Raw genomic sequence first — 19472 nt, 5'->3', positions numbered from 1 at the left:
GCTAGGGTTTCCCAGGCCTCTGTGGCAGGAGGGGGTAGGCCTGAACTAAAAGATGGGGCCGCCAAAGCAGGAGACAGAGGCCGAGTCCTGCTGCTCGACAGCCGGAGTGCATACACAGAAGCAGCCTAGAAACGCTCTGCAGCCTGGATGGGGTCTGAGAGCTGCCAGTTGGCCATACTGACCTAGACAACCAATTAAGGCATGTTCAAGGTCTGCTGAACAGAACAGTGTTTTAAACTAGGCTAACTCCCCTGTTAAGAGTTGCTGATTTTTCTCCCCATAAATTTTCCAGATTTACAGTCCTAGAAAGGACTGAAAGACCAATCAAGCCAGTGTACTGAAAAACCTGACACACACTGAACATTAGAGTTAATGTACTTTTGGAAACAAACCAGGTATTTGGTGAACACTGAGGGATCTAGTGGGTATGTTTGATGAGAATTTGGACTGGGAAGAAATTTAAGATCAAGGTCAGGAGTGATTAATATGCATGCAGGAAGTCATCAACGTTTAAGCATAAGCAATATGAATCTCATTAAATCTTCAATCGCTTCCTATTGCCTGAAGGAACTGGTGGTAGACTAATGATTAAAGCAATAACATTAAAGTAGAAAAGAGTAATAGAAAATTAATCTGACCCTTATAAAAGAAGCTAGCACAAAGTACCCATCCACCTAAGCCGACTTTCTAAGACCCCTTGGCAGCTGTGATTTTTCTTTAAACATGTCCTGTCTCCTCGTCCCCTGAGCTAGAGGCTTTGCTGAAAAGTGACTGCTGAAAGAGACGTTCAAGGGCTTTCTGCTTTCCTTTTTTAAATCTAGGTAATTGATAATCTTTCACACGCCTCCCAACAGGCCATCATAGAGCTGTTTGTCATGTCGCCCACTTACTGACGGTATCAGCAGAGAAAGGCACCTCCCTACGCCCCAGCCTTCTCCTGCTGTGTGGCTCACTCACTTTTCTGATTGCTCAGCAATGCCCTGAACAGCTGCTATTCAGAGCATAAAGTAGGGGAGAAATGACATAAGACGACAGAGGAGCTGTCTTTTGAAATATCAATTCCTGGAGGGGCTGGTTTTCAGCAGCATCAGCCAGTTGGCAGTTGAGTATGGTAAGAGTGTTCTTTTCATCCCTGACCTATTTTTATTTGATCTTATAGGGAAATCATAAACTTACGGATGACAGAGACAGGGTATATGATGCCCCAAATTCAGAACTGCCACAGTGCCTAAGGGAAGGATAAACAAGAAAGGCTACACAAGGGTGTGCTATAGAGACTCCAAAGAGAAAAGGTAAACGGATCTCAAGGTTTATTTTCCTAAGTTAGTATTTCAGTAATTTATAAGCTTTTTCTGTGGATGTGGTAGAAATTTTTTAAAAATCATGGTTGCATTCCTAGTAGTCCTTCTTAGGGAAAAAAATCATTTTAGGAATGCCTACTCTATCAAAATGATAGGATTATAAGTGACTTTCACTTTCTTCTTTATATATTTTCGTAATTTTTTTTTTTTTAGAGATTTAATTTATTTATTCATGAGAGGCAGAGAGAGAGAGAGAGAGAGGCAGAGGCAGAGGGAGAAGCCGGCTCCATGCAGGGAGCCTGATGCAAGACTCAATCCTAGGACCCTGTGATCACGACCTGAGCTAAAGGCAGATGCTCAACCACTGAGCTACCCAGGTGCCCCATCGTCATAATATCTTAATACTACCACTATCCAAGTAGTTAGGCTTTATTATGTGTCGTGCACTGTGCTAAGAGCCAATGGTAGATGGTCCCCAATGACCCAGCCTCCTGACGTTCATACCCTGGTCTGCCACGCAACGCTGTTGTGTGTGACCGATAGCATATAGCAGGAGTGATGCAAGTCATTTTCAAGGCTGGGTTATAAAAGACTTGGATTCTGTAATGGGCACTCCGATTCTCTCTCTTAGATCACCAGTTCTAGAAGAAGCAGGCTGCCATGTTGTAAGCACTGCTATGTGTAAAGACAGGTGGCAAAAAAGTGAAGTCTCCACAAGTAACCGAAGCCTGCTATGAGCCATGTGAATGAGATTGGAAACAGCAGCCCCAGTCAAGTTATGGGATGACTGTATCTCCAGCCAATAGCTCATCTGCAAGCTCCTGAGAGGTCCTGAGCCAAGGGCAGCCAAATAAGCCACATCCAGGTTCTTGGCCTTCAGAAACTGTGACATAGGTATTTGTTGTTAGCTAATTTGTTAACACAGCAATAGGTGACTAATACCACTGTGCATTCTTTTTTTCTTTTTGTTTTCTGCAGGTATTATTTCTTAAATCCTCACAACAGCCCAGGTTGCTACTTGTCTCATCCTGATTTTAAAAATGAAGGAACTGGAGGGACACCTAGGTAGCTCAGTGGTTGAGCATCTGCCTTTGGCTCAGGGTATGATCCCAGGGTCCTGGGATCAAGTCCCACACTAGGCTCCCCGCAGGAAGCCTGCTTCTCCCTCTGCCTGTGTCTCTGCCCCTCTCTCTGTGTCTCTTATCAATAAATGAATAAAATCTTTAGAAGAAAAAGAAAAAGGATGGAAACACCTGGGTGGCTCAGTCGGCTGAGTGGCCACCTCTTGGTATTGGCTGGGGTCATGATCTCAGGGTCATGGGATCAAGCCCCCAGGGCAGCCCTGTGCTTAGTGGGGAGTTTGCTTGAGATTCTCTCTTCCTTGTCCTCTGCCCTCCCCACCCTGTCTTCATGGAGCTTATATTCTGTTTATGAGAAACAGAAATACGTGAAAAATGGTGATCTGTATTATGGAGAAAATACGGGGTAATTAGGTCCTACTGCTAAGGTGACATTTGAATAGATTAAAAAAAGAAAAGAATTTGTGAGCAGCATAGATATCTCGAAGGTTGTTAACATGCAGAAGAATGGCAGGTGCAGAATGTACTGGATGTGTTCACGGAATATTAAGGAAGCCATTGTGACAGAGGATAGCTTGGGAGGATGAAGTGTCTAGAAGCCAAATGATAAAAGTGTTTGAAGGAAGAAGAGGTAATCAACTATGTCAAATGTTGCTGGTAGTTCTTATATCATAAGGACTCTGGGGATTTAGTGATTTGATGATTCTTTTTCTTAAACAAGAGAAGTGATGGAGTCCTAGGATCTACTTTTTTATACTAATTTAAGAGAAATCAAGAAGAGAGAAATTAGAAGTGGAGTATAGGCTGTTTATGAAGAATCTTGCTCAAAAGTGAAGTTGAGCAATGGGCAGCTAGACAAAAACACAGGATAAAGTTAGATGACTTTATTTTTGCTCTTTAAAAAGTGATACCCACTTCATGAACAATGAAACACTAAGTATATGATTCAGTGAGGTTCGAGGGAGATTCCCCCCCAAAAATAGCTGCTTTTTGGGTGTTTGAATTTAAAACCCAATTTTGGGGAGATTGAGACATGCAACAGATCTGGTGGTTTACGTGCCTCTTTGTTTGTTTTGTCTTTGAAACAACTGCAAACTTACAGAAAAGTTGGAAGTATTAAATACAAGACCTTCTAAACTATTTGAGAAGAAATTGCTGACTTGATGAACCATCACCACACCCCACACATTATGGGATGACTGTAGATACAGTCATCCCATAACTTTAACGTGTATTATTAACGTGTATTTACTGTGATACACTGTATTTACTGTGATACTGTGATACTGAGAGCATCATTATCCATAGCCAGAATATAATCATCAAAATTAGAAAGCTAATATCAATACATTATCACCATTTAATTCTCAGCCTCTAAGTTGCCCCACTTGTCCCCACATGCCCTTTAGAGCAAAGGGATCTCGTTTGATTAGGATCACGGCTTACATTTGGTTGCCTGTTTCTTTTGGCCCCTTCAGACTGGAAGAGTTGTCAGTCTCTTCTTGACTTTCATGACCTTGACACCTTTGAAGATTGCAGACCAGTTACTTTGTAGAATGTCCCTTAGTTTGGGTTTATCTGATGTTTGCTCAGGGTTATTTCAAGTTACAGATCTTTGGTAGGGGTATCACAGGAGTGACGTGCGGATCTCATAGCCCCTGTCAGTTTTTCCTCAAACTTCCAATTCTTTCACTTAGTTCCTATTTTATTTAATGGATTATAATCTGTTAGTATCACTTATTTTAGTCCTTCCAGTGTACCTGATTTGGCCAGTAAGAGCCCAGTTCATGCTGGCTTCTGTGTCTTTTTCACATGTCCTCCTCCTTTATTTGATTACTTCATCTTTTGATTACTTTCTGGAACAGGATATTCCAGGCCCATGTGTTATCTCTGCCACAGCTGTGGAATCAGTCGTCTCTCCAAGGAGCCCTGCTTTTATTTTTGTTTTTTGTTTTAAGAGGAAAATGGCATTTCAAAGCCAAGATCTGCTAGGTGAGCAGGTGAACTCACTGCTGTTAGTGTTCTTTTTTTTTTTTTTTCTTTTTTTTTTTTCTTTTTCTGTTAGTGTTCTAACATTAATGAGAGTGGGCCTTCTCAGTGGACAGAACTTTGTCTCCTCCAATTCTTTTTCCCCCCTAAAGATTTATCTATTTATTTGAGAGAGAGAGAGAAAGAAAGAAAGAGAGAGAGAGAGAGAGAGAATATGAGCAGGAGGGGCAGAAGGAGAGGGAGAATCTTTTTTTTTAATATTTCATTTATTTATTCATGTGTCTCTCATGAGAGAGCAAGGCAGAGACAGAGGCAGAGGGAGAAGCAGGCTCCCTGCAGGGAGCCCGATGTGGGACTCGATCCTGGGACCACGGGATCACACCCTGAGCTGAAGGCAGACGCTCAACCGCTCAGCCACCCAGGTGTCCCGGGAGAGAAAATCTTAAGCAGACTCTGCGCTGAGCTCGGAGCCCGACACAGACCTGGATCTCATGACTCTGAGATTGTGACGTGAGCCAAAACCAACAGCCAGAGGCTTAACTGACTGAGCCACCCTGGTGCCCCTAATTGTGCACTTTAGGTGAACTGGTTTGTGAATTGTATTTCGATTTTTTTTTTTTTTAAAGAACGAAAAACCTCCATATTTCTCTACAGCTATCACCATCACTTTTCATCGGTTCCTTCCATTGCTAAAAAATTTTGGTCTAAGTCACCATGACTTCCTAGTGGCCAAATCACTGACCTTTACTCTGCCACCCAGAAACTTTCTCCTGAATCTCTTTTCCTGACTATGCTCTTGGTTTCTGCCAATTCCTGTTCTGCTTTGGCAACTCCTCTCGTTCCATAAGTCCCCTTCCAACCACCAGAGCCTGGGATTTCTCCCCTCATCATTCCTCCTGCATCCATCTCTCTCCTTCCTTCCTGTAATCACTGCATTAGTTCAGGACCCCATTTCTCTATTTCTGCTACTACCTCCCAACTGACCTGCAATGGTTTTTCCTCTCGAATACATCCAGAACACCAACAGCAGCACATTTAAGAGAGACCCTACTTCACTTATTTGTCAAAAAAACTCTGCTGTTCATAAGATAGACCCTAAGCTGGCCCTCAGGCTCTCCCCAGCCTGGCCCTAACCTGTATTATTAATCATCTTCTACAACTCCCCTACACAAATGCTCAAGCTCTAGCCAAACACTCCATTCCAGAGCCTTCTAACCATGTCTTGATTTTTCCTGTAGCCCCATGGTTTCCCACCACTGCCCTGCCTCATCCTGTTAGGAATGCCTCCACCCTCAGGCTCCCTGCTGACTGCCTGACTCCTCTGTCAAGGCCCAATGCAACCGTCATTTCTTCTGTGAAGCGAGCACTCTCCCTCCAAATAAGCTTTCCTTCCTCTTATTCCCAGAGCCCCATTATATGTTTTGCATTGTTATATGTATTAGGCTGCTTCCTCCAATTAAATTAAGAGCTATATGAACCCATTCAGAAGTCACCTCTATCATGAAACTGTCGACATCTCCAAACTTTCCAGTTCTCTCTCTTCATTCCCACTATACCTGTTCTTTGACCTTGCTAATAATTCTCATCTTAGAGGGATCCCTGGGTGGCACAGCGGTTTAGCACCTGTCTTTGGCCGAGGGCGCGATCCTGGAGACCCGGGATCGAATCCCATGTCGGGCTCCCAGTGCATGGAGCCTACTTCTCCATCTGCCTATGTCTCTGCCTCTCTCTCTCTCTCTGTGACTATCATAAATAAATAAAAATTTTTAAAAAAGAAAAAAAATAATTCTCATCTTAGAACAACTCCTCAATCCCGCAAAGTACCAGCCTCTTCTCTTTTTATTTCTACATTCTATATTATTCATTATAATAATAATAATGGACCCAGAAATAAATGAAATAGACAGGGTCCATGTCCTTAGGAAACTTGACAGCCTGGGTTAGACCCTAGAATTCATTTAATCAATCCCACTCTTGCCAACCCACCCACTCTTCTCACTCCCTGGTTTTTCCAGGGCATCCAAATGGAAAACTCCAGCCAACTCTACTATCTACCTTCACTCTTTCATACACACAAGATGATGCCCATTTGGAGAAAATCACACAGTGGCAAGGAGTGGGGCCATTACAAATACGCTATCTCTAATTTCACTTGGACCTCAACATCACTGGGCAATCCTTCTATTATCCCTTATCAAGTTTCTTCTCCTATTTCCCAATCCCCTACCTCATTTCATCTCCGATCTCTGCAAAAATGTACAGAACGAAATAGAAGTCATTGGTGGAATGAGGAGCTTCTTCAATTTTCTGTTCTTCCATTTGAAGAACTGTCTACATGCATACCTATCATTTCCTCCAACCCTAAGGGAGAAGTCTAGTATCTTTACCCCTTCTCACACATATGCCTCAGCTGTCCCATTCAGGTGGCCCCCATCTCCTGCATATTTACTGCTATAAGTAGCTGGCTCCAGCCTCCCCTCTGGCTGCTCCTTAGCTCTCACCCTTCTTGCCTACCATATTAAAACTGGCAAAGCTCCCAGAGGTTAAAGAGGTTCTCACCTCTCCCTCTGCCTTTGGATAAGAGGGTGCCTTTCGACACCCTCTCTATCTCTAGACTCCTTCATCTGACCAGGTCTCCTTGCATAGCAGGACTCAACCCAGTCTTCTCCTCTATGAAGCTGAACACACCTCAGTTTAGACTGGATGATCCCATTGCACCATTTACTTACCTATATCTGTGCATCTATCTTACTCTATTGCAGTAACTGACTTACATGTCTGATCCCCCTAAAAGACTGTGAACTCCTAGAGGACAAGGAATGTGGTTTCCAAGTCCATTACAGTGTTAGTGTCACATTTCCTCATTACCTAGGTTCCTTTTGTGTTTCCACAACATGTGAATCAAATCTCTTCTCTCTCCCTGTTAATTTGTACACTACTGCTTTGTGATCAGAGAATGTGGTTCATACAATTTTTTTTCCAGAACTTTTTGAGGTTTTTAGTGGGTGTAACATCAAATTTTATCCCAATGTCATGTGTATTTGTAAAAACAATCTTTGATCCAAGGTATCAAATTTAATATTAAATCATTGATTAATTATAACATTCTGAGCTTCAGTAACCTACTTAAATTGCCAAATTAGAAGCATGCTGAAGTTTCCCATTATGATTGTGGTTTTATCCTTTTGCTTTTAACAGCTCTTGCTTTATGTATTTTCACATGTTATTTGATTCATATTCATTGATAACCATATTGTAACAGTATTAACTAGCCACTTTTCATTCATTCACTCAATCAAAAAATCTTTATGAAATGCTTATTATGTGTCAGGCACTGTTGTAGGTACTTGGGATACATTAGGAACAAAACAAACAAAACTCTTTCTCCTTATGGAACTTGCATTCTGGTGGGGGAGATGGGCAACAGCAACAAAAATGACAATAAGTAAATCATACAATGTGTTAGAAAGTGTTAAGTGCTATGAGTAGAGTCTTATAGGATATTTTAAGGACTCTGGCTTTTACTCTGAAACAGGTTTGTTTTTTTTTTAAGATTTTATTTATTTATTCATGAGAGACAGAGAGAAAGAGAGAGAGAGATTGGCAGAGACACAGGCAGAGGGAGAAGCAGGCTCCATGCAGGAAGCCCGATGTGGGACTCGATCCCGGGTCTCCAGGATGACACCCTGGGTCGAATGCAGCGCTAAACCGCTGAGCTACCCAGGCTGCCCTGAAACAGGTTTTGAAAAGAAGGGTGACATGATCTGACTACATTTTTAAAAGTTCATTTTTGTTATTGTGTTGAGGATTAAGTTGAAGAGGGGAGACCAACAGTGGATTATTACAGTAATCCTGGTAAGATAACAACAGTGATTCAACTCAGGGTAGTGACAGTGGGGGTGACAAAAGTGTTTGTTTTCTGGGTCTATCTTAAAGTAGATTAAACAGGATTTCTTGGCAGATTAGAGAATGAGAGAAAGAAAGGAAATGGGGGTGATTCAAAGGTTTATGGTCTGAGAAGTTGATGGACAAAATTACCATCAACTAAGGTAGGGAATTTTTCGGAATGGAGCAAGTTTTAGGGAAGAGATCACAAGTCCAGTTGTGGAGTTTTGGATGTGTTGATTTTGCAATGTCTATTAGACATCCAAGTGGAAATGTTCAGTTAGGCAGATAGATGTATGAACCTAGAATTTAGGAGAAAGGTCTTGACTAGAGGCATAATTATGGGAGTTGACAGCTTAATGGATCATGGGACTTATGAGATCATTAAGGGAATGGTAAGTGTACAGACAGAAAAGGTGCTTGAACCTCTTTGTTCTGTTTGATCTTTTTTTGCCCTAAATTCTATTCTGCCCAACAGTAATACTACTACTTTGCTTTTTCTCAATGAATATTTCTCTACTGACAAATTTGATCTTGGATTAATTTTCTAGCTCAGTTTTCCTGGAAACCTGGTAAAGATGGAATGTCAGCCATTATATTAAGTAATATAACTTATGATAAAAAATTACTCCAGATTGATAAACTTCATCAAGGCTATGAATAAATTATAAATATCTGGAGAACCTATACTGTGTTGTGTGTAGTGACTCTAAGATTTGCAGGAGATATGTACATGTACATGCCTGCATGTGCTCCCAAGTGGCTCTTTGTAGGCTTTCTACCAAAAATCAGTTATTGCTAGCTATCAAATATTATAAACTGTTCCAGTTACCACTGCTGTGTGACAAATTAGTCAAAACTTGATAGTGTAGGGGCACCTGGGTGGCTCAATGGTTCAGCATCTGCCTTCGGTTCAAGTGGTGATCTCGGGGTCCTGGGATCAAGTGCCACATCAGGCTCCCCACAGGGAGCCCACTTGTGCCTCTGCCTATGTCTTTGCCTCTCTCTGTGTCTCTCATGAATAAATAAATAAAATCTTAAAAAAAAAAAAAACTTGACAGTGTAAAAAAAACCACTCTAATAATTTTATTATGCTCATGGATTATTTGGGTCAGGAACTCAAAAATGAGTGTCTGAGGTTGCCTGTGGTCTAAGGCCCTTAGTCAAGAAGACTTGAAGGCTGAGGATGACTCAATGGTCAAGGCTGGAACCCTTGTAGAAGGCTCACTCACTCACATGTCTGGTGCCTGTGACATGATGACTCAAAAGCTAGGTCTCCTGACCAGACCACCTTCAAGTAGCCTCTCTGAGTGGCTTAGCTTTCTCACAGCACGGCCGCCCCAGGGAAGCTGGGTTTCTTACAAGACAACTCAGGCTCTAAGCATGACTGCTCCAGTGAACCAGGGAGAGGAAGCATCCCTTTTCATCCCCTTTTATGACAGCCTTGAAAGTCACACAGCATCATCTCCCCCATTCTCTGTTGATCGAAGCAGTCACAAGACAGTGTGGATTCAAGGGGAGGGGACACAGACCCCACTTCTTCACGGGAAGAGTATCAAAGACTTTTGATAATCTAGGGGAAATGCTTCCCCCCCCCAAATCACATCTTATTTTAGGAAATTAATGAAAGCCATGCATATTTTCTTTCAGAAATATGCTCATCTAGACAAAATTTTGCATATATCTGAGAAGTTCATTCCTTCTCTCCCCATTGCATTCAAGGAAATAGCCTTAGGGTATCATAACGGACACCTATTCCATTAAAGAAGGACGCCTATGTCCACTCCCCTGATTCTGGGCTGCCTTCTGTGATTGCTTCAACCAGTGGGGACGATCTTGTGCTAGGTGTTGTCACAGGTTCTCTCACTTAATTTTCATTTGACTTAGAAAACTTTATACCCCTCTTTTTTTAACAGATGAAGAAAGTGAAATTTAGAAAGTTCAAGTTATTTTTTTAATAAACTCAGTTTTTAGAGCAGTTTTAGATTCACAGCAAAATTGAGAAAATTAAGTTATTTTTTTCATTCATGTGATAAGCTGTAGAGACAGGATCCAAAATCATATCTTTACCCAGTCTCCTTTTCATCTTATATACAATGACCCTTTGGATTGTAAGAAGCATATTTATTATAAGCACAAGATCTGACATTTCAGTAGATACAAAAGTGAGGGCCTAACATGTGAATGACTAATACTAGGACACTCAACTTGCAACAAGCTCTGGGGGACATTCAATGCTTTCTTACTGTATAATCTTCTACTCTAATATTAAGTTATAGTAAGAATTTCCTAAATTCATTTTTTTAAAATATTTTTTTCTTTATTTATTTATGATAGTCACAGAGAGAGAGAGAGAGAGAGAGAGAGAGAGAGAGAGAGGCAGAGACACAGGCAGAGGGAGAAGCAGGCTCAATGCACCGGGAGCCCGACGTGGGATTCGATCCCGGGTCTCCAGGATCGCGCCCTGGGCCAAAGGCAGGCGCTAAACCGCTGCACCACCCAGGGATCCCCTAAATTCATTTTTTAAAGATTTTATTAATTTATTTGAAAGGAAGTACACTGAATAAATAAATGAAATCTTAAAAAAGAAAAAAAAAAGGGCAGCTCCGGTGGCGCAGTGGTTTAGCGCCGCCTGCAGCCTGGGGTGTGGTCCTGGAGACCCGGGATCAAGTCCCACATCAGGCTGATCAAGTCCCACATTGGGCTCCCTGCATGGAGCTTGCTTCTCCCTCTGCCTCTCTCGCTCTCTGAATAAATAAATAAAATCAAGAAAGAAAGAAAAGAAAGAAAGAGCACTAGCGGGAGAGGGCAAAACAGGCTCTACACTGAGCAGGGAGCCTGACGTGGAACTCGATCCCAGGACCCTGAGATCATGACCCAAGCTGAAGTCAGATGCTTAACTGAGCCACCCAGGTGCCCCTAAATTCATTTTTTTAAAATGCTACTTCTGTTAATAGTTTTTGATCTTTTTTATTTTTTATTATTCTTTAAAGATTTTATTTATTTATTAGACACACAGAGAGAGAGAGAGAGAGAGAGAGAGAGAGAGGCAGAGACACAGGCAGAGGGAGAAGCAGGTTCCATGCCGGGAGCCGGACGTGGGACTTGATCCTGGGTCTCCAGGATCCCACCCTGGGCTGAAGGCTGCGCTAAACCGCTGAGCCACCGGGCTGCCCTTGATCTTTTTTTTAAAGATTTTTATTTGTTTATTCATGAGAGACAGAGAGAGAGAGAAAGAGAGAGAGAGAGAGGCAGAGACCCAGGCAGAGGGAGAAGCAGGCTCCAGGCTGGGAGCCCGACGCGGGACTCGATCCCGGGACTCCAGGATCCTGCCCTGGGCCAAAGGCAGGCGCTAAACCGCTGGGCCACCCAGGGATCCCCTAGCTTTTGATCTTCTACCTTGAATCTTGGATTCCTTTCATATACTTTCATAAAATTAAAGAAGTGGATACATAATTAGAATTAAATCCACATTACTCTAAACAACAACTAACTATCCTCCACTTTTGGAGGATAAGGTTATTTAAAAACTGGTAAATAAAGAGAACAAATCAAGCATTTAACTTTATAGGATGAGGTCTATCAGGGTAATTAAATACTTGATGAGAAAGTTTCTCTCCATAGACATTTTCAACAATAAATCAAGAAGGAATGGTTGAATTAAAATACTCCCATTTTGCAAACTGCAATGAATTAATGGAGCGAAGTAATGATCACCAGTGGCCAATAACATCACAAAAAGCAATACTCTATGAAGTATTCTTGCCCCCACTTCCTGCTCCAAAAAAATCTAACCTAAATCAGTCAGGCCTTAGATCTAATGGTGAGTTTATAAAGAAACACTTTAAATGACCGCATTAGATACACAATCAGCAAAATCCAGAATGTGGAAAGCTCCACAGGGCACACATACTAACCACTTGCTTCAACAAATAAAATTCAAGAAGAAAAAGCCCAAAAAGTGGGAAGGTAATATATAGGTTTACCTATAGATTGAAAAATTGTTTTGACTTTCTCTTCTGGCCATGTTTACATAACTGTTATTAGAATTCCTTCTCGGGGATCCCTGGATGGCTCAGCGGTTTAGCGCCACCTTCGGCCCAGGGCAGGATCCTGGAGTCCCGGGATCGAGTCCCGCGTCGGGCTCCCAGCCTGGAGCCTGCTTCTCCCTCTGCCTGTGTCACTGTCTCCCTCTCTGTGTGTGTGTGTCTCTCATGAATAAATAAAATATTTTTTTTTAATTTTTTTTATAAAATATTTTTTTAAAAAAGAATTCCTTCTTGTCCTAACCAACTAAATTAACTAGACAAAACATGAAGGGGCTATTTCCCAGCACTGGATATTGAACAATGCAAATGGTGAACTTTGAGGGTAAACAAACACACAGTGAACCCAGGCTGTCCCCAGTGTTCTGCCTGGGGGAACCATTCCCACTGTGGTATTTGGAGGTGGTATCTGAGCCACACACAGCCCCTCGCTGCTTAGTTAGGGATGCAGAGAGCAGAGATCTGGTTGCTGAAGCAGCTGGAATGTGTGTGTCACACGGTACTGGAAGAGGCAACAAGGTCTACCAGACAGTAGCTGCTGTAGGCTGAGTGTGAACAGAGGTTCTAGAGGTGTCAGGGCTGAGAGATGTTGGAGTCCCAGCTCAAACCGAGTAGAAGGACGTCATTGAGCTGAAAAGTCATTCAACTAAGAGCTCAGAAAGACCATACCTTAGGAGTAAGAACCATGCATTAGCAGAGCAAGGGTAGGCAAATTAAGACCTGGCTTTCATAAATTAAATTTTATTGGAATACACGTATGCTCATTTGTTTGATACTCTCTATGCAGCTTTTGCATTACCTTGGCAGAGATGAATAGTTGCAAAAGACACCATAAGGTCCATAAAAGCCTAAGATATTTACTACCTGGGCCTCTACAGAACATGTTTGCTGGAATATTACTCAGCCATTAAAAAAGAAAGAAAGAAATTTGTCACTTGCAATAACATGGATGGAACTAGAGGATATATGCTAAGTGAAATAAATCAATCAGAGAAAGACAATTATATGATCTCACTCATATGTGGAATTTAAGAAAACAAAACAGAAGATCATAGGGGAAGAGAGGAAAAAAAAAAACAAGACAAAATCAGAGAGGGAGACAAACCATAAGAGATTCTTAATCATAGGAAACAAACTGCTGGAGAGGAGGGGGGTGTAGGGTAACTGGATAATGGGCATTAAGGAGGGCAGGTGATGTAATGAACACCAAGTGTTATAGAAGATTGATGTATCACTGATCTCTACCTCTGAAACCAATAATACATTATGTGTGAAGAAACTGAATTTAGGGGATCTCTGGGTGGCTCAGCGGTTTAGCGCCTGCCTTCTGTCCAGGGCATGATCCTGGAGACCAGGGATCAAGTCCCACATCGGGCTCCTTGCATGGAGGCTGCTTCTCCCTCTGCCTGTGTCTCTGCTTCTCTCTCTCTCTCTGTGTCTATCATAAATAAATAAATAAATAAATAAGTAAATAAATAAATAAATAAATCTTTTAAAAAATCTTTAAAAAAAATAAACTGAATTTAAATTAAAAAAATAAAATAAAATTGGGTTATACTATATTTTAAAAAAAGAAAAGAAAAAGTTTGCTGATCTCTGCATTACAGTAAGGGCTACATTTTAGGTCTAAGAGCAAAACAGATCCACTCTAACAAAGAATAAAACCAAGGTTGGTAGAATAAGAAAGATTTGCCAGTAATATACCTTTCTCTCAGAACAAAACTCAACATGTTTTAAAGAAAAACAACATAATCCATACAAATATTACTCTTTATGTCACATATACAATTACATATTAGAAAACACATAAAGAAGCAGAAAAATGTGACCCAATCAAGGGGAAAAAATGTAGACCTCACCTGTGTCCACCCCAAGCCAGAGGTTGTCCACATTCTCAGGATTCAGAGAGATGCACCACACACTGATGACAACGCAGTGGACAAGGGCAAGTGATGGTGGCCAGGCTCAGACTGGGGCTAATGCTTCTGGCGCTGGGCCAGATTTATTCAAACACTTTCAAGTAACTCCTTCCAGAATACTTCGGCTGCCCCAAATCTAACTAATGCCACCACCAAGGCAACTGGCAGTGCTCTGCCAAGTCTCTTCATAATCTCGTTCTCCCATCTATGTCTGTTCTGTTTAGAAATTCAGGTCAAGAAACACTTCTACTACCCCATCTTCTAAACCCAATTCAAATGGCATTTAGACATCCAGTGCGACAATGAAAAAACAGATCTTCATCAAATCTGCCAAATTCCACACCTTTTTGACACAGAAAATATTTGCTGAGGATCCCAAATTTCATTGGTTTGAAGAGCATGTGAAAGTTTTGACTAGATGATGAAATGTCAATATTAAACCTACTGGAGTTTAACATACAAGATGAAGAGACAACATCCAAAATTAGTTAAGAGATGATTGCTTTAATGCGGCATAAGAAATATGGACAGATGAGACTCTACTTTGAAAATGAGAATACAGGCACCTGGGTGGCTCAGTCGGTTAAGTGTCTGACTCTTGATTTCTGCCCAGGTCATGATCTCAGGGTTGTGAGATCAGACCCATGTGCTGGTCGTGGACACTGCTTAAGACTCTCTCTCTCTCTCTCTCCCTCTGCCTCCCTTCCCCCTCCAAAAGAAATAAAAGAAAATGAAAATAAAATTTTTCTTACCTAGAGATAAAGAATAGAATGTGGAACAGATTCAACTTTCATTTGGTTCATTAAATCTTTAAAGTCATAAAACAGGTAATACAAAAAACTTTCCATTAGTTTTGGAAAGTTCTTTAGAAGAAACTTCTAGGCATTACTACAAATCCTCAATGCACTGTTTCAGCAGTACTAAAGTAATGCTTATGTACTCTGGATAAAGTTTGATATTGTCCAGCTATCACTGTTCTCTTTGAGAACTAAATTCTTCCCCCTCTGAGGTCTTGGGTTTGACACTACATTTGACTTTTTATACAGTAACTGACATGTGCCAGGGCAATGAATCTGCCCTGGCAGATTTGGATTTAGATTAGAATCTACCCCAAATGAAAGCATAATGAGTGAATTTTGTTTATATACTTATCACCTATTCCTATTCAACAAGAGCACCAGGTTCATTTAGCTGATTCCAAAGAGTCGAAGTACATTAACCTCAATTAATTTCAAAATGCTTTTTATTTCTGCATATGTTGAATACTTTTTACTCTTTATTATTTTTTAAGATTTTATTTATTTATTTGAAAGAGAGAGAGCACACACAAGTAGAGTGGAGGGACAGAGGGAGAGAGAGAGAAGCAGACCCTGCTGAGCAGGGAGCCCAACTCGGGGCTCAATTCCAGGACCCTCGGATCATAACCTGGGCCAAAGGCAGATGCTCAATCAACTGAGCCACTCAGGTGCCACTACTTTTTATAATTTAAAAATGTATGTTTTGAAGGTAAAACTGTCAAATCTTGAAATTAAAAAGGCAAATGTGTACAAGAGCCAACATGGTAAATCAAGTATTTGGAAGTGAAAACTGGAAGCTTACTTACTTAAATTCAGAAAGACTTTTATACTTTTTCTGAATATACTTTAAAAAAAAACTCAGAGAGGGGGGTACTTGGGTGGCTCAGTGGTTGAACATCTGCCTTTGGCTCAGGTCACGCTCCTGGAGTCCTGGGATCAAGTCCCGCATCGGGCTCCCACTCAGGGAGCCTGCTTCTCCCTCTCCCTCTGCCTATGTCTCTGCTTCTCTGTGTCTTCTCATGGATAAATAAATAAAATCTTTAAAAAAAAAAAAAAACAACTCAGGCGACTAGGTGGCTCAGTTAGTTAAGCATCAGACTCTTGACATCAGCTCAGGTCATGACCTTAGGTTTGGGGGATTCAGCCCCACACTGGGCTCTGTGCTCAGCAAGGACTCTCGTTCTCTCCTTCTCCCTGCTCATGTGCTTTTGGGTGCTCACTCTCTTTCTAAAATAAATAAATAAATCTTAAAAAAAAACTTAATCAGAATACTCATATTTGGAATACTTTCTGTTCTCAGTCAATATTTTTAGATAGAACCTAATCCTAAGCTTCATGTGGAAAGTAAATCTTTTTACAACTGCCTCAATGCACAGAAAACTTTTTAAAAATAGGCCCTAAGGTCTTTTGATGCTTAGATGTTCCGATATCTGATATGACCACAGTAGTCTTGATAACCAAAGCCATTTTTTCCCATATTGAGGAATCTAGACTGGAATAACCATATCCAACAGATATCAAACTACTGTGTATATGAATGAACATTCCCTTTTGTTTCATATCTGAATGCCGTATATCTATTTCAGATTGTATATTGCTTTTGTGTATTTATGCTTTCATAGTAACTTCTCATGTTATAGAACTGATCTGTATTGAACACAAACTGTAAAGGAAAAAAAATGGTTGAGAGAACAGAAAACTATGCCATCAGTAAAACAGGAACAGACCCTGCAATCACCCAGATGACAGAATTAACTGATGAAGACTTTTAAATGGCTCGTAAAAATATGTATGTTCAAGTACTAAAAGGAAAAGATAGACATAATGAGTGAACAGCTGGGAAATCTCAACAGAGAAATGGAAACCATAAGAAAAGAACCAAACATGAGACACCTGGGTGGCTCAACGGTTAAGCATCTGCCTTTGGCTCAGGGTGTGATCCTGGAGTCCTGGGATCGAGTCACACAGTGGCTTCCCTGCGTAGGGCCTGCTTCTCCCTCTGCCTATGTCTATCCCTCTGCCTCGCTCTGTATCTCTCATGAGTAAATAAATAAAACTGGGAAAAAAGAAAGAAGAAAGAAAAAAAGAAAGAAAGAAAGAAAGAAAGAAAGAAAGAAAGAAAGAAAGAAAGAAAGAAAGAAACCAATCGAAAATTCTAGAACTGGTAAGTACAGCATATGAAGAAAATAAAAAGGGCTCCCTGTCTTTCAGAGACACATAATGAAAAATCTACAGGTGAAATTACATGATATCTGGGGTGTGCTTCAAAATAATCCAGTTTCAGGGAGAGAGTGACCAGGGGTAAAGATAAAACTAGAGAGGCCATAAATTGGTGATTATTAATAACTAGGTGATAGGTATTTGGGACCTTATTTTACTACTCTCTCTAATTCTGTGTATGTTTGAAATCATTCATATCTCCCTGGGGCATCTGGGTGGCTCAGTCGGTTAAATGTCTACCTTCAGCTCAGGTCATGATCCCAGGGTCCTGGGGTTGGGTGTGGGAAGCAGGTAGTCTGACCCTCCCCTCACCTGTGCTCTCTCTCTCTCAAATAAATAAAATCTTTAAAAAAAAAGAAAAGAAAAGAAACTCCCCATGTTCAAAAGCTAAAAAAGAAAATCCAGCTTCCACAAGAAAAAGCTTTTTTAACTATAAAATAAGATGTTCAAGTGAAGTTCTGCACACATATTAATCTCCTTCCATTTTTGTCAAATTCCCTGAGATATACAGCATCCACTCTGCATCTTCAAAGATTTCCGGTGCTTGGGAAAAGTGGGCATTTCATAGAAATTGATTATTTAGAATATTTTCTTTCTCTGTATGTTATACACTTAAACACACATGAAGATACTGGTACTTGCTTTTACAAAATGGGATTATATTAAACTGTTTTATAACTTGCTTTTTCCAAACAATATACTTTGTGGACATCATTCCATGTCAACAAACACAGGTCAACATCATGTTTGTTTTTTTTTTAATGACTGTTGTTATTCATCACTGAGAGTCCTACACTGTGCACTGAGATTTTATAATTTCAATGGGAGACAGGAGCTATCTGTGTTATACAAAGTTTTTTCAAGCAGAGGAAAACATATATGGCTTTAGGGACATGTCTGACTTTAGAGAATTTAGGGCCATGGTTTGATTATTTTTTTTCATGATTTGATTATTAAGCATGTCTTTATGTGTAAAAAGCTATATTACGATAGGGTTGAATGGTATTTGTTAAGAAATATCAGATAGTGGGGTGCCTGGGTGTCTCAGTCGTTTAGGCATCTGCCTTTGGCTTGGGTCATGGTCCCGGGGTCCTGGAATCAAGCTCCACATCAGGGTCCCTGCTCAACACGGAGCCTGCTTCTCCCTCTCTCCTCACCCTGCTCATCCGTGCTCTCTCTTTCTTCCTCTCTCTCAAATAAATAAAATCTTAAAAAGAGAAATAAAAAGGAAATATCAGATAGCAAAAATCCATTTCATCACTGGCTATCAACATGAATAGAGTTTAAGTCACGGGAAGCTCCTTATTACATTAGCATTTTCCAAATTGTACATAGACCATATCCCAAAACTTAATTTTAACTTGGTTTGGCAAAATTGAGGACACATTTTCCTACAGAAGCATATGAATAGTAAGGATCTCAAGTCAGGAGACAAAAGTTTCAAGTACTTAATTCATGATGTATAACAACCCCTCCCCTACCTGGAGGTTAAATTTTTTTCCATGATTTTATTTATTTATTCATGAAAGACACACAGAGAGAGGCAGAGACATAGGCAGAGGGAGAAGCAGGCTCTGGTGGGAATGCAGAACTCGATCCCAGGACGCTGGGATCACGACCTGACCTGACGCTCAACTCTGAACCACCCAGGTGTCCCAAGGTTAACTTTTTGAAAAACCACTATGGTAAGAGAATTCTCAGTGAAAGAATCAATGGCCATCGAGTCACAAATGAACAGAGGCACTTGTAAATATTTTTTACATTTGTTAAACTAAAAAAATCAATAATGATGAAATAGCAATAGCACTATATCTTATAGTATAGTAATGAATAATAATACAAATATTCTATTTGGCTATATTACATAATATTGGATAATAAAAATGCTTAATATATAAAATTCAAACATATAAAGTACAAAAAAACAAAAATAAGTCCAATCTCACCATCTAGAAATAACTATGAACATTTGGGTGAACATCATTCTAGATACCTCTTTGTGCATATATACAAATAAGGAAACAAAGATACTTGCTTTTACACAAATGGGGATATACTGTTCTATACCCTGACTTTTTTGCCTCAATATGTGTCAATGACTATTTAAGTCTACAGTACATCGACATCACCTATTTTTTTAAAGATTTATTTATTTATTAGAGAGCAAGAGAGCACTAGCAGGAGGGACAGAGAGGGGAAGAATCTCAAGCAGACTCTGCGCTGAGCACGGAGCCCT

At 40.6% G+C, this 19472-nt stretch overlaps 2 protein-coding genes across 4 annotated transcripts in view; one reads left to right on the top strand and one right to left on the bottom strand.

Annotated features, from left to right (window-relative positions):
* The window catches only part of SLC25A12 (solute carrier family 25 member 12), a 300020-nt gene that overhangs the window by 76956 nt on the left and 203592 nt on the right, over positions 1-19472 (top strand). The window lies entirely within an intron of this gene.
* Positions 1-19472, bottom strand: part of METAP1D (methionyl aminopeptidase type 1D, mitochondrial) — an 88594-nt gene that overhangs the window by 63692 nt on the left and 5430 nt on the right. The gene's annotated exons all lie outside the window — the stretch shown is intronic.

This window comes from Vulpes vulpes, chromosome 3 (assembly GCF_048418805.1).
Source record: "Vulpes vulpes isolate BD-2025 chromosome 3, VulVul3, whole genome shotgun sequence".
In the NCBI taxonomy this organism is placed as follows: Eukaryota; Metazoa; Chordata; class Mammalia; order Carnivora; family Canidae; genus Vulpes; species Vulpes vulpes.
The sequence above is the reverse complement of the archived record's forward strand: the minus strand, read 5'-3'. Positions and strand labels throughout refer to the sequence as shown.